Raw genomic sequence first — 22,311 nt, 5'->3', positions numbered from 1 at the left:
CGGCGTGACGCGGCGCGATCGCGTAATCTCGATGTAACGGATTCGGCGATGCCGCAGATTCTGCGGGATCGTTATCAGAGATCCGACTCGGCCGAGAGTGGAAATCCTACGAGATCACGCGCGATCGGGTGCGCTATCGGCGCTGCGATGTATCGGGTGTTAGAAAATTGATGTAATCGATGTAATAACTGTCCTTTCCGTATATCGAGGACTGAGTGATCCGTTTTTTTGCCATTTTTATTAGCGGTTAGAGTGATTGGAAAATTATTAGTTACACTCGGTGGAGTAGCGCGGGAAAATAAATGAAGTCGCGGCTAACCGAGCGCGACGGCTTCTCACGTGCGCGATCGGGAGGGGGGCGATGTGTATACGCGAAGGAGACGCGAATCGTCGTACGCTTTCGAGTACGAGCACGTTGTAAAATCATTATTAAGAGTTATTAAGAGTAGATTCCGCATTAAATTCCTCGCTACACTTAAGGCCGCTATAACGCCGCCGCGGAGAGATCATTCGGCCGCCGATAAAGCGGAATTTATCCCGGGGTCGCTACTAATCGGAAACATTTCGCGGCGACCGCGCGCGTCACCGGCCGATCGGAAATATCGGCTTACGTAACTTTTACGACATAACGCACACACCGCACTGTAATCCGTGGAACTCGCGCCCGCTCTTTCTCTTCCCGTACAAGTCACTCGCTCTCGCATCCGAGCGAAGTCAACACGGCTGCGGCGTGTTTTATCGCGCCGAATCTACATTGACGCGCGCGCTAAAGAGAGCTTTACGGGCCGTGAAAATATGATTAGATTACCGGCGCGCATCGTCGTGTAAAAACCCGCTATGTAAAGATCCGCTAATATCTTTGTTCGTATCGTACGAATGCGTTACTTTTTTCCACTCGCGTTTTCCTTCGCCATCGTTCGTACGAGCGCGATCATTTTTCCGAGGTTCTGAATAAGGAAGGCGGAACGGTGCGTGTAGGTGCGCGCTTTACGCAAGCGCTTGCGAACGAGCGTACGTTTGTTCGTTCGCTCGCGTTATATCAAACGAATTCCTTCGTCAATGATCCGTGTCCTTCGCGCGCTAATTGGCGCAAGTAAATAATTTTATCTCGTCATCATTATGCAGCGACTCATTAGACTCGCGAGTCCAATTCCGAATATCATGTTCTTTCCTCTCTTTTAATCTAAAACATTTTAATTCGGAAGGCTCGATCCTCCGATAATCGCGGAATGTTAATTAATGCAAAAGTTTGTCTCGAGTTTTAATCAAAATGTATGCAGAACATTTATTTTAACCTTTCTCTCCGATATAGCTGTATGATTTCGCATTCGTGAAAATTCTGGAATTTCCGAGCGAACGGACCGATTAAGAAACGGAACGGAAGCTTTTGCATCAATCCCTAATATAATAAGAAGTTTATAAAAATTGAAATAAAAAATGTTAAACTCTCAAGTAGAAATTAAATTACTTGAAAAAAAAAATTAAATAAAAATTATAATTAACCAAACATACATATCCGGACTATTAGAGAACTATGTAGTTTGCGTCGGGAATCTGGGTGGATCTATACGATGGAACGCCTTCCATTAGTGCGAACGAGTTCGTTCGTTCCTCTCTCGACCACCGTCCGCGTCAGGAACGAACGCTCACGCTAACATCGGCTTTCGCTCGCACAGCGTAATCTTAACAATGCCGAATGACGTACCCGCGTATGCGAATAACCCGCCGCATTGGCTGGGCGTAACGCAACGTTTAAAATAATATCTCGCTCGGCGGTGCGCTCGTGCCTCCGCCGGCGTCGCCGCCTTTCGCGGCTACGCAAGCTGAAGAGCTTGTAAAACGTTTATACGCCGTGCTCGCTTTATGCGCCTTTAATCTCGGCGCGAAGTGCGCCGCGCTGGATATTACACTAGCCGCTATTATGTAGCGACTTTACGGTTTTCGTATCTGGGCCGTCAGTCGCGGGCCGAGCGCTCGGCTCTCAGACAATCTCTTTTCCCCGGCCGTTTTCCCGCGGTCCCTCCGTGTTTGCTCGGCCGTGTGATTTTCTCCCGTAGTGCATAGGATATCACCCCCTCTCTTGTCCTACCCTTTTCCCAACTTTTCCGGTATTTCCTTCTGTAATGCGTACGAAATTACGAAATTGGTAGAAATTGTTGGCGGACGCGATATTCCAGTCGCTCGTAATTAATACCGAGCGCTAACCGCGATTCTTTCCCCGCTCTTGTTGTATTTCCCACTGAAAGTAGGACTTGGTAATAAGTATTAAAATTTAGTTAATATATACCGGCCAGATATTTGATTGCATCAACTAAATTTTAGTTCTGTATATATAATATATAGTATTACATATGTGTATACTAATATGTAATATATAGTACTACAGCACTGCATATGCAATACTGCATATACGGAATTAAATTATTTGATTGCGGTAATCGTCGGCATATATTGACCAAATTTCCACGCTTGTTGCCAAATTCTTCTTTTAGTCGATCTGACTTTTAGAGGTACGTTACCATAGTCCCTCGAGGTCGTTAACTTTCCTGCAGTCCGGGTGGTACGCGCCCGGGAACGTTTCGCGAAGACGTCGTTGTTGCAGGTGTGACCGATAAGTGCAACTTACGGGCGATTACGTTAACGGTCGGGGCGCGTATTTACGGCCCGCGAATCACTTGTCATTAACGTAGGCAGCACACGGATATCTCAACGGATACGAACGAGATACGGAGTGCGGTATTACGAAACGCTCGCGCAGGCCGACGGTTGAAAGCGATGAAGGAGATCGAAAAATAAAGAGAGAGAGAGAGAGAGAGAAAGAAATAGAAGAAGAAAAAACAAGCGTGAGAGATTGCGCAGCGAGATAACGTGATGGTCGGACTTTACGGTCGTCTTCGTCTCACAATTTACGGATACAAAAATGTAGTCCGTGAGATCTCGCGTTTATCTGTAACGACGGTAATTAATAAATTGCCGCTTACGGCCACATTACGCGTCATAATAATAAATTTAAGTATGCGTGTGTCTCCACTTAAGACGGAATTTCGCGAAACACCGTCACAGTTTTACCGTCTCGCTTTCCGTCGTCGCACGGCTTACGCAACGACGTTCAAATTAATTATTCCGCGCGCAGAAATCCCCGCTGATTCGCTTACCATAATGCAATTACGGTTTTCTTCTCGAGTCTCGTTCCTTTTTCCTTGCGTAACGACGATCGCTCCTCGATCAAGTTCCCAGGTCCCGATGTCCCTTCCCTTTCCCCCTCACCCATGATATTTCCGGTGCCGGTAAATTATTACACGACGCAGTGTGCGTATCTCGCGTTTAATTCTCCACGATCTGCCACTGGATGAAAACTACGGGAAATTGCGGACGTTCCTCCCGCTAAGTGACGTTTCGTGTTGTAACAATTTTATTATACTTTCTCTCTCCTGTCTCTCGTCCCTCCTCGACCGTTACTTTAACAAACTTTCAAAGTTGCGGTCGTGTGTATATTTCCGAGACTCGTGAGTGATCGTGCACGAAACACGAGCATCGTGTCTCCGTTAAATATCCCCGCCGCGTTAGTTATTGGGTACAAGTATCCTAAGTCGTCGCAGACCTCGCGTCTCATATTCCAATGATTTCTCGAATTTCCCTGGACGATCGCTTTCCGATTAAATCTCGAGACACAGTCCCGCCGATATTTTCGGGGCTCGTGAATTATTAGACAGCCGAGCGCCGTTACTCCGGCAGGAACGCTTTTCGAGGACACGATCGTCGTCGTCGTCGCCACCGTTAATTCTCTGCGATCCGGTATTAGCTGGAAAGGGTTAAGACGACGAGAGTGAGAGAGAGAGAGAGGCGATCCCATGAAAGCTTAGTCCTTTCTGTCCCGCGGCAATCCCCCGTTTCTTCGAGTTGATCCACCTAGCCATCCCTGTCTTCTTCCGCCCTTTCGTCCCACGGGGAACTCGGCCCGGTGTGTGTCTCGCGCCCCCAATCTCGCCATCTTGATAGATGTTTCCGCGTGGCACCTGCGCCGGCATCCGAATTACGGGCCCTGTTTACCGTGATATTTAAGCGACGTAGTCGCGTCACGACTACAGCTACACTCCTTCCTGCAACCCCTGCGTCCGCGGCGGGCTTCTCTCTCCTCCCTTTCTCCCTATCTCTCTCGTCGCGGATGAAAGCGTGTCGCGCCGCGGTAATCTCTTCGGCTAACTTTAGCGGGAGCAAAGATCGAAATAATCCAGGTTACCGTCGTTCCACGGGGATGAATCGGGCCGGCAGGGTGGGTGTGCATACGTGCATACGCGCTCACAGAAAGGCAACACGCCCGGGGCTGGCTCTCGGGGTGCGGAAAGGGGTGAACGACGACGACCACTCGTGGTCGGATATAAAATGCGAAACGAATTGCGCGACGTTCCCCGACGCATCGGTGCGCGACAGAATACGTTTCTTCTTCCATTTCCCTTCTCTCTCTCTCTCTCTCTCTCGCTTTTTCCTCGTTCCTTTTTTTTTGCTCTTTCTCCCTTCCTTTTTTCTCACTGCGTCGCGAGGTTGGTTGGCTGGCTGGTTTGGGGAGACGCGGCTGGCTTGCGACGCGTATAAATAAAATCGTCGCGAACGCTTCGCTTTGGCTTATGGCGAGCGCGCGCGTTGGCAGCGGGAATGAGAAGGAGGCGAGGGTGGAGGATCGCGGTAATTGAACACAAATCAAGTTTAAGGAGGACCCACCGGTAGCCGGCGCGATCCGCGAAGTCGGCGCGGTGCGTTTATATTTATTTCCATCGCCTTCCCGAAAGCCCACGCAACGCCGCGCACTAATTACCGCGAGCCACGGCGCGAACGAACGCCGCTAATTGCGTCGTCGCGATCGGCAAATGCGCCGGTACCGCCGCCCTCGTCCTGGAACGTTTGGCACGAACTCGCTGTTTACGCGCGGTGTTTTCCGACCGGCCGACTGACCGATCAGTTTTAACTTTGTTAGCTGACATTCTTCGCGAGATTCCCAGCGGAAAATTGATTTTTCAATAACTCGCAACGGTCGAATGTGCGCTGACAAATTTCCATGTGAGCGAACCCTTTAATTTTCAACGTATGCAGAAATATGGGGTCTGATCCGACCCCATGCTCTGTTTTGTTCATTTTCCTCGTAATTAATATACAAGATGGATAAAAGGAGCAAATTGAATGACCAATCGTTTCCTAATTGCGTCAATAATTTGGTCATATGTAAATCTATACATAGTGCAAATTTCGACGAATTTAGAAAAAAAACTAATTTTACGCTACTACATTAACTACATTAAGAAAAGAAACAATGCGCGTACGCTGTAAAATAAATCGTGGGATCAACCTGACCCCATCTTACCATTAGAACGTTAATAACGCCAGCAAATTGAGCATTTATTACGCGCTTTGCCTCTGTCACTCCAGAGTCTAGAAATAATTTTCCATTCGTCGAGCAATATCACTTTTTTCTCGCGCGGTTACATAATCCAGCAACCCCGGGAGATAAAGCATCCCTTTATATCGCACCGAGGAAAACACCTCTCCTCACGTATGTCTATCGCGATATTTCGGAATAACGCTGAGATCGTGCACCGTCGCGCCACGCTGCGTTATTCTCTCAGCTTTCTTTCCAAGCTGTTCCACCTCAACCTTAAAACGGCCGCTCGATCTTCATCTTCCACCGCGTATTGGCTGGTCGAACGAACTTCTTTTACGAGGAGCCGTGCGCCGTGCAAAAATAAGGGGAGAGAAAAGGAGGAATGTGGAGTGGGGGGAGGGGGTGGCGAGGAGGAGGACGGGGCTGGAGGGGGGGGGGAAGGCAAACCACTCGCGTTTTTGCATACCGAGACGAAAGTGCGCGTTGTGATGTACGATTCGCGTGGGTGGGCAGGTATATAAGGGCGCGCGCGTAGGCGGACCCCGGAGCTTACGAGGCTTGTGCACTTGCGCCGAAGTGCATGCGAGCCCGCGGCAATTTCTTCGCGGCGCGATAAGTTTCGTGATATATTTCGCCGGGGGAAACTCATGTTTCCGTAATGCAATTAGAGCGTGGCCGTTGCCCCCGCGCCTCGCCGGCGTTGGTCGGACGAGCGGAGCCCGCTTACGACGACAACGATGACGGGGAGGAGGAGGAGAAGGACGACGACGACGACGAGTTCGCAACGACGACGATGGGAACGGTAGCGGCGTCGGTGGCGGCTTAGAAATAGCAGCTCTAATTAGAATACGCCGGACAAATGAAATAATTCGTAAATAAAATAGTTCGGAGGGGATACGTGAGCACCGTGTCTCCACGCACGGACTCTCGAGGTGACGGAACAGACCGTTCCTCCTCCCCACCCTCCCCCGTGTGTCTGTGTGCGTGTTCTCTCTTTCTCTCCTCTCTCGCTCTCCCTCTCTTCGTCCACAATTTTCCGTCACATATATCAGCCTGGACAGTAGTTAGAACCGTTGCCAGCTTGTTACTGTGTGTAACCTTCCGCGTACACGGGCGAGCGCGCGTGTGCGTGCCTCCACCTAACCCGTGCCTGAAAATCGCATGCGCTTCTACCGGCCAGCGTAAGGAAGAAACCACGCGTGAGGATGTGCAAGCGATTACCGCTCGCGAGCGAGCGTGGAAACGGACGTCCGGCGGACGATTGAGCGAGACAGGGAGAAAGAGAGAAAGAAAGAAAGAAAGAGACCTCATCTCGAACGGCAGGAGGTGAACGGTGGACGCGGGTGAACGCGCATCGATTATTCAAATCGGCACTCACGACACAGCGGTTGGAGACGTGCGGGAGACAAGCCCGCGACTACGGGGGTTTATCCGGAGAACAAACATCTCACTGGCGGAGGACTCCGCCTTCTTGTTTGAGAACCGCCGGCGGCCGTCGTTATTCGCGTCGCGCGAACTAATGTGCACGCGCGTCATTTCGGCAGAGCGCGCGCAAATGCGCGCTAATATTCTCGCTAATTTCACCGCCCTCCCCCCGCAATGCGCCGCATCTCGCGCTAATAAACCAGAGGTTATTTATCGGCGTGCATGCCTGCCTGCACCCCTCCCCCGGCATTCTCCTTCTCCCCCCGGCTCCGCCTCTTCCTCCGACCGCGGTGGCCGGCACTTGGGCGGTTTATCTCGAAGCTCGCTGCTATACTCGCGGAGCCTCGGCGACATTTTTCTTCCGCACGCCGCAAACGGTAGCGCGTACGCTCGTAGCGCACGATTCGCCCCGTTTAATCCGTGGTCGAAATAATTTTATCCCCCATGTCGTTTGTCTCGTCGGCGCCTTCCCGCGCGCGCGTTTTTCGTCGCTCGCTCGCTCTCTCTCTCTCTCTCTCTCTCGCACGCACGCACGCACGCAAGTCCGTATAGCTACCTAGCTACCTACCGCGCGCGGCGCGCCGTAATTTAGGTTACTTAAGCCGCGAACTAAATAATTTTATCACTCGGCTCGTTTATTCTCCCGACGTTTCTCGCGCGTTGCTCCAACGCGCGGGACACGTTCCTCCTCCGTTTGCTCGCGTGCTTCTCTATTTTTCACGGGCGAACATTGTGTTGACATCCGTTGAAAAGCGCGTTTCTACGAATTAATTACGATCTCCCCGGGCGAACTTTTATCTGTCCATCGTGATAAGCGGTTTCCTGCGGCCGCGGATATAATTCTGCGGCTCTCCGCCGCTACGGTCTCGTTTCGCTCTCGCTCCTTCTCCCTCGCTCTTTCGGGGCTCGGCGCACCGGTGGTGCCCGATTTCGCTCTATTTAAGACCGCAGTCGAAATAATTTTATCACTTACAGCTGCGGCGCGCGTCGCACCGTCGCCGCGGCGCGACGCGCCGCCCCGAGAGGGTTTCGATGTTAACGGAGACGAAGAGCGATTTCGCTTAAGCCTGCGAAGAGACGATGCTTAATCACCAGTCAAGAAATTTACCGTTCCTCGCGGCTATCCAAGGGGAGGAAAAAGAACGCGTAGCCGGGCGAACGCGCGACGATGAAACGCGCGTCCCGGGCGACGGTGGGAATTACCTCGGCGAAATCGCGTCATCGCGATCCCTATTCTCGCGCGATTTACGACACGCAGCTGTATTGTATCGCGCCGTATATCATCCGCATCGACACGACGCTGCAGCGATCGTTTTCATCTCGCGAAGAAAAAGGCGGTGACCGCGTCGGTGTGGCTTCCATTTCTCTCTCGACCCCTTCTTCATTCGCTGATCCGTGAGGAGGAAGAAAGTTGGTTCGGGATATCTCGGCCGGTGTATCTTTCTCGTGATTATCGTCACCCTCCCGGGTGGAGATATTTAAAACTGGAGCTAAGAAGGCCGTGCACAATTTTTCTCCCACTTCTGTTTACGCCTTACGCAGTGATAGAACGTTTGTACGATTCGGAGCCGGTAAGTTCCGTAAATCTATCTAACTAGAGATCTTGACTGAGTTCTGTGAGTCGGAAGTCTCGTTAAGGGCCTTTACGTCAGGCCTCTCTTCAGGGCCTAGTCGCGAAATTTCACTCAAGATTTGCCTTCCTAGACTCAAGGAAGGCAGACTTTTTCAGCTTTTTACGTTTACTTAGGGCCACTACCGACTCGAGGCAAGCGCCGATTAATTTCTACCCGGGGAATTATTCCCCCGCGAGGGTGACTTCACTTCCTCGAACGTTGCGAACGGACCAGGAGGAGCGCGGAATCGCGCCGGAATATCCGTGCGGTTTACCCGTCACGTCCTCGTTGAAGGGATAACGGCCTTTTTCTACGAAGGGCGTAGCTCTTCGGCCGATCTCCCTCCTCCTCCAGCTCGCCCCGTCGTATCGTTAACATCATAACTGTACGTCGCGGGGGTAATTTAGACCGCTGTAAAACCACGAGCAGTCCACCGGCGTCCCCCTGCCCCTCACCCCCTCTCTCTCTCTCTCTCTCTCTATCTCCGTATGTCGTATGCGTGCGTATGCGTTCGGCTGTAACCGACTTGCTAACGAGACATTTCGTTTTACAAAATCGTCCGAGACCCGGGAGCCACGCGAATGGGGCCGTAAATCCCCGCGACCGGATGTTAATATCCCCCTGCCCCCGACTCCCTCTCCCTCTCTCTCCCCCCTTTCTGTCTCGGGTGCCCCGGTACGCGGTCCGCCTCACCCTCGCGCGTTCGCAAATATTGTTGCACGGCGTGGATGTCGCAGTTTTAAAGGCAATGGCCGTTAAACGTCACTCCAGCCGGGCCGGACCTAATCTCGCGCGTGTATTCCGCGAAAACGCCACGACTCGTTTTGTAAACGGCCTTTGCCAGCGCGCCACTGAACGATGGGCGATAAATCATGGGCACGCGTAAAGGTAGTGTAACGCGTTTCGTCGTGGCGGTAAATATTCCGCGCGGATCGCCGATCGGAGGATGCCGCCGTGGCACGCGAGCCGACGGTGTATTATCTCGCGCGTGCGGGCGATACGCTACGATTGATTCGTCATTAGCGTTAACGAGCCCGGGAATTATTCCGTGCTCGCGCGCGCCGCGGTCCGCGGCGCGTCGCGGCTGATAGAGACATTCGCGTCGCGAATTAAATTAGATAACTCGCGCGTGCGGGGATTAGAGGAGCGGATTTCTATGTGCGATTTCGTTTCCGCTCTATTCCTGATCTGAAACAATCGCCGAGAGTATCCCGGAACGAGCTTAAGCTCCGTGCTATTTGCATTTCAAGTAAGCAACTGCGCGCGTCCCTGAGATCGGCCGTGCTCGGATTCGCCGCTCGGATCGTTCGATTACCTATCGGAGATAGAGGATAGAAGCCGACTTCCCGCAAATGAGGTCGTCGAGGACGAAAGGCACGCTATTATGGGAGAACGACGATAAACCAGTCCTTTTACCGATTCAGTAACGGCGATAATTCCGTAATAGATCTCTTCTTCAACATAGTTCCTTCTCCCTCTAATAATGTTATATCTGTTTTATGATAGATCCAAGATCGCTCGCATATGACGCTTTCGATCGTTCGTGATGAGATTAACGAATGCCAATGGAACAGTACATTTCAAATAGATTTTTTAATTATAGAAATGTGATACATATATATATATATATATATATATATATATATATATCATCCAACATGTATAATGTTTACAGTGATTAAATAAATCTAATAATTAAAACTATAAATAAATTTTCAGTGACCGGATTTTCATTGGCAATATTAAGGAGCTCTGCATAAGTTTATTATTTACTGAAAAAAAATATTTTCCTATAACTTTATTTAACTATTTAAGTAATAAATGTTAATTTTGAACGTAATTAAAAGAAATGTACACACAATATTACAAAGACGGAGATATAATTTATTTTTTCTTTATTTTATTAATGCTTTATTCATACGTCACTTGAGCTAATAAAGGCGCACACATAATAGAAAAATAAATATTTAAATATGTGTACACATCGCGGGTATTATTATAAACTGTAAAACTCATGACTATATTTTCAAAACAAAATATATCAATAATTTTAAAATTTCTGTATAACATCTCCGTATCAGTCAATATCACAATAGTTTTTCACTACAATCTCAAATGTGGTTTAAAAGGAATTACAAATAGAAGTTAAAAATCGGCAATATAAAATCTATATATAATGCAAGTTCAACGAATTCTTAAACAAATTCATTTCACGCTACCACTACCTTAACCCGCAGTCGCTTCAAACGCCAAAGACTTTTAACAGAGATATCGGTAATTTCAACTGCTAATTTTACGCCGGGCGCGAAATGATTTATGAACGACGAGCTCGTATGCGCGCGGGCTTCTGCGCTGAAAATGATTCCGGCGCGCAATTAAATCCGCGAACCGTCGGAGCTTCCCAAACGAATCGCTCAGCGTGATCCATCGACGCTCGCGAATTGACATTCCGCCGGTATAGCTGCCCCGGCTAATTGGAAAATCGTTATTGTCGCGATCCGACGTACGATCGAGCGGGGTCGCGCGCTCTTCGCGGAATTTCAAGAATGTTCCTGCGTTCCGACGCGCGGGACTGAGACGGTGAATCAAGATCCACGCCGGGGCCAGGCTCGTTTGCACGTTGCGAGGGCAGGTGACACCGAGGACTGTAAGTCAGCCGGGTGCGCGGTGTCACCGGCGCTGCTCGTATCGCGTCGCTCCATCACACCTCTCGCGGTGCTTTCTTATACAGCGCGCCTTATACGGCCGTCTCTCGGGATTTTCGACTCGATCAAGTGTGAGCCCACGGGCTCTCTACCCTGCGGAATTTCAGAGGGCCGCGATCCATCGGCCCGAATGTGCGAATATCGTCGTCAACGTTCGGACTAAAAAGCACCGCGTCGGCCTCGCTCTCGGATGATCTCGCTCGTGCGCCTCTGTCTCATTCCGCGCGGGTCCTCGCTTCGTCTCTCGACGTCGTCTTCCGCGATGTTAAATCATGAGTAGTGAGATCACGGAGATGGGCCTTATTTCGCCGTGGAGAATTGCGGAGCGATTTGATTCGCCGGGAATAAGAAAATTCGGGCGCGGCCGAGTTCCGCGGCCTCTCTCTCTCTCTCTCTCTCTCGCGAGCCGACTTCGGCAAACGATCTCATTTAGTCATCCTCGTGGCGTATTCGCCTCCCCTCGACGTCTCCCATCAACTTCCGAGCCGAAGGCTCGGCAAGTCCCCTCGATGCGGCACCACCACCACCGTCGCCTCCCCTTTGCTAGCGGGAAACCCTCTGGGGGCCTCGGGGTGGGCAAGAGTCGGATATCTAATTAGCGGGGGCTGATCGGTAATTACTACGATTAATCAATCCGTTTTCCATTTGTGCGCTCCGCGCTCACACGCTGCCAGCCGCTGAGAAGGAGCGAATAGAAAGCGAGAGATCGCGCGCCAGGGGTAGGCGCGACGACGTCGGCCGATAGTCGACTACGCGAGGAAGGGGGGAAATAGTAGATACGGCTTGGAAAGCCCAACCTTCTTCGTCGGAAAATCGTACCGAAAACGCGAGGGTGAAAAGGGGTGGGCGGTTTGCCCGGAGCCGAAGTTGTTCCGCGATCCCGTAGCCGTGGTAATTTCGTGAGATTGGGATTGTCGACCTTCCGGTCAATTAAATTCTCACAATAAAGTCGCGTGCCCGCCGATCTATCTCGGATACCGCGCGCTTGACGCTCGTAGATCCTTCGAAACGTGAAGCGGTAAAGCCCGTCGTTAACGGCATTCGGTAGTTCGGAAGGAATTATTCGGGAAGGACGACGGGCGTATTTCTGTTTCTCTCGGGTGTGTTTGCTTCGGAAGAACATCGAGATCGGTCGCGGAATTCCCTCTGAGAGAGCACGTTGGCGGTCGTCACGACGACGAGATTGCATTATGCCTTCCTTCTCGTTCCACGCGGTCGAAACATCCGTCGGCCGGACGACGAGGATGTGCGATGTGATTTGAGCTAAACTGATCTCGCAATCGACACGAATTGCACTTGCGCGTTTGCAAAGTGGAAAGATATAGGACGAGCGTGAAGGGTGGTGGGAGAGGATGAGGATCGGCGAGCACATTACGAGATTGACCGGGTCAAATGCATACGTTTCGACCCACTCGACAAACTTTTATTACATTAGGCTTCGCACGTGCATCTGCCCTCTCCCCGCCTTTTCTCGCCTCGCTCCTGCTCGCTTTACGCTCGTTGAGAACCGGCATTATCACCGGCCGGCGTAGGCAGGAAGGACACTTTCGACTGCGCGCGGCGTGTGTAAATGCGAACGAGGTCGACGGACTTGAGGCGAGGCGCGAACACGTGCGGAGACGTTGTCCTTTTAACTGACGAAACGCTGAGAAAACGCGTCGATGCCGCGCTCTTGTGTGTCGCTCGGGAAGTTACACGGTAGCCGTAACAATTTGAAAGCACAAAGGAACGACGCAGGATTTATTACATTCGTGGGCGAAATCAGATGATTAAATAATAAATAAGATTATAATTGTCATTAATTTTTGTCAATTAATTTCTTAATTTTTATTATTTTATTCTTTCTGAACTTTTTATTAATTATCGCTAATCAGTCTCGATGAGAGGCGTTAAAAGTTTCACGAGAAGAAGGTGGAAGGGCGCGCAACTCGACACTGGGAGGTTTGCACGATCGAATAATACACAAGCAGGATATACAGCGTTATGGCAGTGGAAGGCGGAATCCTATTAGGAGTAGTACGCTAATGTTGCGCCAGGGGTGTCGAGACATATGGAACGAAATCGCTTGATGCCATTAGCCCCGACTTTGTAAATAGTTTTCGCTCGAAGAATAACACAACGCCGGCGCGACGACGAGAGCCGAGGGGTTGTAACCCTAAACCCCTCGCGCGCTCGCCATTCTCCGCGAGCGTCGACGTAGCAAAGAATGCCCTCGTATGGAAGGAGTCGATTGTGATCGATCACCGGGGATTGCTCTCTTCAGACCCTCTCACGAAAGGGTTAGAGCTCACCGCACGATCGAGGGTGGGAAGAATCGGGGCCGCCCTGTTATTTGTTTTGCGCGAGAAGATTATCGCGTTATTACGCCCGGCGAGTCAAGGGTCGTCTCGAAGATCACCCCGGGCCCGAAGACACGCAAACACTCGACTTCTCGAATTACATTTCGGGATTGGCGGACGACACGCCGTTGCGATGCCCGTTGCGATTCACTTCCGGTTCGATTCACTCGAAATAGGATTTTCATCGGTAATAAGTGCTGATTTAATCGACGACACTTTCGAAAGTCGCGCAAACGTTAGTTTCGCGGGGCGCGCGTAATTTTTGCGAGTCAACGAAACTTCGGGGCTTCCTCGAGGGACCGCTCGAAATTCATTCGTTCCACGAACGCTCCCGGGGGGAGGAGGAGGGTCGAACGGGCGACATTTTTGCGAAGTTTCTCTCGAAAATGCGTGACGCGGGGAACGACCTCGCGCTATCTTTGCGGACGCTCGTGGGCGGTCGGATTCCGTCGTTGTTTTGGCAAGAGATAGCCGCAGGTGAGCACGCGCGGGGACGATGGATCGGTGAGACGAACGTGACCGTGGTGGAAAGAGAGAGAGAGTGGCGCTGGAGATAGACCGGCCGCCTCGAAGGCTCACAGAAGAGCCGTTGAACGGGGACAATGCTTTCATCATTGCCGCTCTTTCTTTCATTCCCCGCGCCGGAGGTGGACCGCTCGCTCTCCGCTATTCCTTTTACGCTTTTTTAGCCGCAAAGGATCCATTGTCGTCGAGTTGTAGGTGGGTACCGTCAGCCGGTAGGTATCAATGTCTCTACGCGGCAAGGGTTGGGGGATGGATGGGTTTTGTGAAAGTCCCTTCTTCCTTTCCGCTTCCTCCCCCGCCGCTCGCTGCGTCCGTAGCTCTCGGTACGGCGCTTCTAAAAAGACAGAAACGGCCCTTTCTCTCGCCGACCTGGCCGCGATTACGTATGCCGCGGTACGACGAATCAGGGCTGCCGCGCTGTCTGCGGATGAACTCCGGAGAACGCCCGGATTAAATCGGCTTGATTTATTCGAAACGGATGTAGGAAGATCGTTCCTTAATTCGGCCCGAGTCTCCGCTGATACGCTTTTTCACAGCAGCGGCCTATTTTTTTTTTGTAGAGGAGAAGGGAAAAAATTTCATTCGGGTTATTAATAAGAGACAAATAAAATTGTTAGGAACGTTTTGGGATTGATGAATTTGACAAAACTGGAGGATAGGAGTCAGCGACGTGATTTACGCTTTCACAAATCTCGCATTAGTATCATGGTGAATTTAAACAAATTTAGTGAGCAGTGAACGTGTCAAAGTGTTTCGTACATTATACTATACTTTTTTTCATTTAATCGCATTGTAAAGTAAAGAGATCTATTTGTTTCCCACTTAGAATCGTATGTGTGAAACATTACATTTCTAACCAGAATCTGCGTTAATATTCCAACTGAAATCGGACTGAGCTTCAATTAGATCCCAATGAATTTTCCACGCGGCTTGTTTATAAACACAACCAAAAATTATTCTCCCGATGAGATATATATTAGGCGAAATATATCTCCAGCTCGCGAATACTGCAATTGTTGCCGTTTATTCTCTCGTGTGACCCACCATCGTGCTCTTCATCTGATTTCTCGTATTCCGTTCGAGTTGTTCGACGTGTAAAGGTGAAAGGTCATGCAACGGCATAAACATTTAACAGGGATATCGTATTTTCCTTATTACTCGCGATCTCAAGATGATCTCTTTGATGTTGCGGTGGGAATTTCCAATGCTCGAGCAAAAGCCTCCATTTTCATCTGGTGTCCCCGAGGATGAAGACATCTTTCGGAGTATTACCTCGCGATTGTAGGATGATTGTCGTCTGGGAGCCCCGCGGGAGACCGCCAGATGTTTCGCGGCGACCCAATCAGACGACCCCCGAAGCAGTGCGCGACAATCAACCATCAAACAATCTGTCACCCTCCGGAACAGTCCGGTTGCTTGGATAGTGAGCCAAAACACACACGAGCGTGCACACATACACACACACACACGTACAACGTAACCCTTCGGCTCTCTTCGGCCTTTTCGTGGAGAGCGAATTGCAAGTGAGCATATGTCTTCTCGCGGCCGGTTTGATTATTTTTGCGCGCGTTATGACGCGCGTGGCAAAACTCTCCATTGTGCGTTTCGCGTTGTGCTTCCCACGCGTTCACCGCGCGCCCATCGTTGCTCACGGTGTGCAGTTTGTAATTGAAGATTCTAAGCTCACGTGTGTGTGTGTGTTACATGCCGTTCTCCCTTTCTCGTTGGGTACTTCGCGACTGATTTTTCATTACTTAAGAATGCACGAGCGCTTTATTTCCGTGTCGTGACGTTTAATTTTATCCGAAAAGAGGTACCTCGCTTCTCCCCAACTTCCGTGCTAGTCCACACCGGTATATACGCGTGTACATATGTACATGTATATTAAGTTTTACGGTGGAGTTTCACGTTGCCCAAGGGATGTAAGCCGGGTACGCCGACTAAATGTTGCTGCGATCTCGCTCTTCTTTCCGCTAAAACTTGCGTTAATAACTTGCGCGAGCGTTATCATGCGATGACGATAAATCCCGATTACGACAACCGGTGAAATAGAGCAATTAAATTTCCTACCTCGCCGTTCCGGTAAACGTGAATATCTTTATTTCGCGAGGAGTTTAACATAAAAACTCTCTTATCAGTCTTGAAATTATTAATTACGACGAAAAATATACGCGATCGATGTTACGAGGAATGCGCACGTGCAACGTGCTTGTGAAATATTCACACTCGCAACAACGAATTTCCTTGCCTCGTGTCTTTCGTATACTTCGAGACGCGACCAATACCGGGTGTCGCTTCCACGAACTCATGAACGGTGAAGTGGCCATGCGACGGGCATTTCAAGGTTCGTAAGAGACCCGGTGTACGAGGCCGTCTAGAAGTTCGTGGAAGACGGTGCGCGCATTACTACGGCATCGGAGGAGAATGGAGGCTCGCTGCCTCGGCGTTTTAGCCCCCATAAAGGACACCGTAGTTAGGATCTTCTGGTTAAGGTCGCAACACGCGCGGGAGATATCCCGCGCGGGAAGGAACGAAAGCTCACGCGGGGGTTACGGCGTGGAGTTCTCGCTTACGCCATTCGGAAGCTCGTTTGATGGCTCGTGTGGCCCGTTATTGTCTCCAGACAGCATCTCGTGTCGTTACTCGAGCTTCCGCGGCATCGTTGACCGCACATCCGATAACGACGGAAGCGAGAAATTGTTAAAATCCCCCGACGGCGACGTGGACGCGCTCGCTCACTCGCCTTTCCGCGCCCCTCCCGTCTTCTTTCGTTATTTACCTTCGCGTACCTGCTCCGCCACTCTCTGAGCTCACTTCCACCCTCCTTGGTCTTAGTTCATCCCTTCTCGTGCTTTTCTTTTTCTCTCGTTCTCGCGGTAGGAACGCGCGCAGGCGAGCGCGTCTTCGTGGAGGTAGAACGTAGTAACTAAGTTTTTATTGGGCAGTATATTACGCGGACCGGCGATGGCTTCCGTCTCGCCAGCGTCTAAGTTAAGCGGATAACCGTATATTTCCGAAGGAGGATCACGCGCCCGGCACCTGCGTTCCAATACTTAAAGGTGTCCTTCCTCTTTGCCCTTCTTTCTCTCTCTCTCTCTCTCATACACATACACATCTATCTATCTATCTCTCTCATGTCTCTTTTGATAACTTCGTTCCGTTCGGTTAACTGCATCTCCCTGTTATATCTTTTATTAAAAGTTCCGTCACTCCGAAACTTTCCGTGTGTCTCGCTCGGATGAATAAAATTACGCGCTGTGAAATGAAAAGTGATGACTCGTCTTTCTGACAATCTCTAATTATCGCGAAGGGAAACACTTGATCTGCGTTCGGTGGGGTCGCGGAGAATCGAGAAGTATCTTTCGCGAAAACGAAGTTAGTACTAATTTACTTCTTCGATTCACGCGTGCTCCGTTATTAAAATGTAGAAAATCAATCCTGCTTCTCTTTCTTCGGGAACTTCGGTCTCTTACCTTTAATTAATTATCTTCCTTCCCCTAACACCTACTCGCCAGATTGCATTATATTAAATTTATAATAGTTTTCACTTGCCGCGCGCGCGCGCGCGGCGTTAAAGCTTGTATCCCTCTTACCGGGAAGCAATTTACGCTAATTACAAACGCCGTCTAATTATACATCCGACCTATCCTTCCTTCAGCTCCAAATCTCTCAGCGCTTCTCTCCCTCCACGCTTTTCATCCTGCCATCCGCCGGGCTTGCGAGGAAAAGCCCTCTTCGTTATGGCGAGCGCATAGAGACGCCATTTATAATGTACGAGGTACATGTGTGTGTACACGTAAGCGGGATTGGCTACAACGTTCCGCGTTTCGTGTAAGAGTCGGGGATGAGTACGCATTTATCCGCACCGCGAAGACCGCAAACCTACTCGAGCGTGATATAATACTCTCGCCGAGCGCGACCCAGTTTCGTTCTTCAGGTTCTCTTAAATTTTCGGCTCGCAGCCGATCTCCCGTTAGGTAGAATATGGAAAACGGCGTCCTCTTTTTTCGCCGAGCTTGTCGCGATACAACCACGGACGGGCAGATTCGAGGGGAGTCACGCGAATTCCGAACTTCCCCCGTCACTGTGTACGCGAAACGCGATGTTATCGGCTCCGATACGAGAAAGATTCTCAACGATTCGTAATTCGAGGTATTAGCGAAGCGAATTATATATATGTTCACTCGATTCGCACGAAACCCGGCGGTTTGCGTATTTGAGATTCGACTGTCGTTAATTCACGTCGAGCGCTACGCGACGCGCGATTTTGTTTCGTTCGCAGTTCCCGCGGAAATCCGGCTTGATTTTTAGCCGCGGGAGCAATATTCGGGAATATAGTTGTAAGCACTTGGAACCCACGAAGATAACCGGCGGATCCTCCGGTCCCGCGGGACTTTGCATATTTCCGAATCTGAAAATATTCGCATGCGAGCTTTTCCCGGCGTCGAGGGGGAAGTTTCATGGAGGGTGGCGGTAGTCGGGGAGGCCGGCCCGTTTATAATAAAGCGCAATATCCGAGGATTTCCTTAAGTTGCATATTCAATGATTTCCTCGGAGACTTTGGTCGTTCGCCGTAGCGGCGCGAAGGGAGAAACGAAGGGAAGTAGGTAGGTAGTACGTAGGTAGGTATGGGTGCGTGGGTGGGTGGATGGGTGGGTGGGTTGGGCAGGGGAGGCTACTGAGAGAGGGAGCAACGCAAAATTGGAATCGTTAAAACGGGCCAGGCGCGCGCACGTAGACCGCCGTTCGAAAAATAACGGGACCTCTTTGCTTTTCTCTATCGATATCAGATAATTATAAGCGGAAACACGATACGTCGAAGTAGCGCGGCGGTGCGTGAGTGGAAGCGCAAGTGCAGAAAAATATACCAGTGAATAGTTCATGGAATTGCGAGGCCGCGAAAACGTTTCCCTATTCTGGCCTCCGTGGAGTAAAATCCGTACGCGGGAGATTCTATTTTTTTCTCCTCTCTGTTCCGTCAGAAACCAAACTCTTTTCGCATATTCTGAACTTTCGATCCTCGATACTCCGGACGGTGCGATATTTCCTCGGTGTATGTTCCAAAAAAGAAGCTCACATTGTTGCGATTACCAGTTTAGCAAAAGTAAGGTATAACTTTCACTCTGGACAATTTTTCAAGCGATCACGCACGGAAGAGCAACGGGTCTCTTTCCCGGAAATTGTAGAACGGGTAGAACCGCTTAACGCGCGCTGGTGTACATCTCCGCGGCATACTTTATCGCGACGATAGATCACGGGCCCGCCATAACCCGTCAGCTGAACGACAATTCGGAGCGACCGACCGGCGAACCGATTCGGCCTTTAGGTGCGCGCAGATTGTGCCACGCACGGTTCGGCGCGGTGCGCGTTGCCGTGGGTGGCACCGGAACTTCAATTCAGCGTGGCGAGCGGCCGACTACATGATAAATATTGTTTAGCCTTGTCCGACGTGAGCCGGTAAGTGAAGCCGGGGCTTCGTCGTGGCTGACGGTGTTGGACCGGGTGAGTGATGTCCAGGCGCGCGCCTCCCGTCAACGGGATAGGTCGGCGCGAAGGAGAATGATGATGACATAATGACGTCGCAGTGGGCGAGCAATAGCTGACATCCGCCACCGAATATTCTAAATCACTCGCTCGCCCTCCGTGGTCGTGATCGTCGTCGTCGTCGTCGTCGTCGCTGCTGTGCGCGTCGTTCTCCTTGTCACCGGCGTTGTTCGCGTGCTTGTCACCGTCATTCGTGTTTACGAGCCTCCGGCACCCGCCGCCTGTCCATCTCTTTGTTACCAAAATTCAGCCTCTGAAGCGCCGGTGAATGGATAGTTACAGGATGTTCATTATGGAGCCGCGGAACGTAATGACGGAAGCGTAACGATGATTACATCGCGCGACGGTGCACGCGCGTGCGCGCGAGCGAGCGAGCGCTCTGTCGGGTGATAATCGGCGGGCCCGCAGGGCTTCGCTGTGAATCGGCTACGAAACGGTAAATTAACGGATACCGCCTTTTCGCCTATCCGTGGTTTCACGGTGGATCGTACGGGCACGATTTCCCCGTATTGAATTTAGCCGGGCATTGTCGTCGAACGCCTCTTCTTCGCAGCGAGCGTCGTTACTCCGGCTGTGTTTTGGCAACCTCATGCGGCGCACAATGGCCCTTTCAATGTACTCGTCTTTAAACATGTAGAAACCTTCGTTACCACTTAGCCCGTTAGTGACGATGACGCGGTACTATCGACTGGGGCCGTTTAAAAGCGCCAATACGGTTCACGGTGGCAGAGAATAAGGGCATATCCCGCCCGCCCGCCCTTATTCTAAGCCCTGTCCCTTCTACCCCCGCGTCGAGGCACAGTTACCGGTGCAAAACGTAGGCGTATCGGTGGAAACCCTCCCTTATTTCAGGAGGGCACCGCTGAGGGCGAGGGAGAAAAAGAATGCTGGGGTCTATGAAAAATGATGACGCGGCGCTTGTAAAAGAAATGAAATCGGGCCCGCCGAGAAAAAAGAGAGTGGAGTCTGCCGGTGGGGTTGAAAATCGAAGGGCGGCGATAGCAGGATAGAAGGTGGATTCAGGGGTCGCCGAGCGCGAGGGGAGGAAAGGGAGCTAATTCCGAGTGTCAGGAATAATAGTGTGCCGTCATCGGGCTGACGAGGATTATCGAGAGGTTGTCGCGTGTCGTTTTCGAGTTTGCTCGCTGATCGACTTTCTCTGTTACATGCTTTTAATAATCGCCCTCGAGGCCGGGCCTCTTACTTATTTTTCCGGACGAGAGTCGTCTGGGATCGAACGATGACGTGAGACAGACTCTTCTTTGATTACACACTGAAAGGAAGATTTGGTTATAATTATAAAAATTTGGTTAAATAGTTTCAACTAAATTGCTTAGTTGCTGCAACCAAATCATTTAATACGATATACTATATATAATTATATAGCATATACTGTATATAGATACTATATTATAATAATATACTATCTACAATATAGTACTAAATGATTGCGATAATCAAACAATGTAGTTAAAACTATTTTATCAAATCTTAGTAATTGTTACCAAATCTTTTCTTTTTCAGTGTATGTATGAAGATTATCTACATGGTTAGATTTATTTCTCCCTTCTCGCTGAATTTAATATCGACGAAAAAATTTGAGAATTTTTCTCGAGAGTGGACGCGGTTCTTGTTGTTTTTTTCTTTTTATTGATATAGAACTGCGTGCGCTGGATCACACAAGTCGCATAGGTCACTCATTTTCCCTAAAACGATCGTCTAACCGTACGAGCAGACAGTAATCGGCCTACGTGGACTCGTAAACACCGCTGGCAGCAGCCATAATCCGAACCTTTACAGATGACCAGAAGTCACCGCGAAGACGATATCGAGGCGGCCCTTTAATAGGTCAGGTGGCTGGCGTTTCTATTCTCACGAGGGCAGTTCGAATCCTTCGTGACGTCATCGAACTTTAATACTTCACGATCTCCGTCCCTTTCTCTCCCTCTCTCTTCAACTCGCTCCGTCGAACACGCTTCTCGCCAAATGGAATCATTCGACGGGACATATCGGAATTGTTGTGCCGTTTTCTACCACTTTATAAATTCCGACGCGCAGGTCCGTTTTTGCCAGCCGCGGAGACGTTTCTCGCGCGGGATTCGAGTTACGGATTTTAATCGAATTCATTTCCTTTTGTGTCTTCCGCATCGGCTCCACTTTTTCGGCCTCGCCACGCCTTCGTCCGCGACGTGGCACTTAGCATAACAATGGGAACGAGAAAGCATGTGGAATCGCGGAGGAGAGAGGGAAGCCGGGGAGCGAACGGGCGAGCGCGTGCGGCGATGCGCATTTTGACAAATCGCTTCGTTCCTCTCCTCGTCTTCGTTGCGAGGCACCCTTTTTTTGATCTCCTGGCGGAGCTCCACGTCTAATTCTCCGGAATGTTTTCGGCCCGACGTCTCGCTGGGTCTCTCAGCTTGCCCCCATCTCCGAGTAGTTCTCTCCTCTCTCTCCTCGCGTTTTGCTCGACGTTACGCTCCTTCGAATCCCTTTATATCGAATTTATCTGCGCCCTGCGGAACGCCGCGTGTGTCTCACCCGTGATATCTTCTGTATCATACATAATTTACTTTCGTCTAAGGAATCGTCTCGGTATCTTAACGCTTCTCGGCTGACATTCTGAGTTAAAGAAATTCTTCGCTTAGAGAAGATAGATTCCCCTTAATGGCGCGTAACAGAGTGCTTTTTAACAGAGGACACGGCTGACTTGCACTTTTTACGTCGTTACACAATACGCAATGGCCTACTAACTTGTAAGAACTTTTAAACTTGACACCGCCAAAGTT

The 22,311-nt window shown here is 50.4% G+C and overlaps 1 protein-coding gene across 1 annotated transcript in view; it reads left to right on the top strand.

The window, feature by feature from the left end:
• The window catches only part of LOC106743168 (homeobox protein homothorax-like), a gene marked incomplete at its 5' end in the record, with an annotated part of 309,796 nt that overhangs the window by 206,526 nt on the left and 80,959 nt on the right, over positions 1-22,311 (top strand). The window lies entirely within an intron of this gene.

This window comes from Dinoponera quadriceps, unplaced genomic scaffold (genome assembly GCF_001313825.1).
Source record: "Dinoponera quadriceps isolate SergipeBrazil2010 unplaced genomic scaffold, ASM131382v1 scaffold1081, whole genome shotgun sequence".
Lineage (NCBI taxonomy): Eukaryota > Metazoa > Arthropoda > Insecta > Hymenoptera > Formicidae > Dinoponera > Dinoponera quadriceps.
Note: the sequence above shows the minus strand (reverse complement) of the source record. Positions and strands in the feature narration are given on the sequence as shown.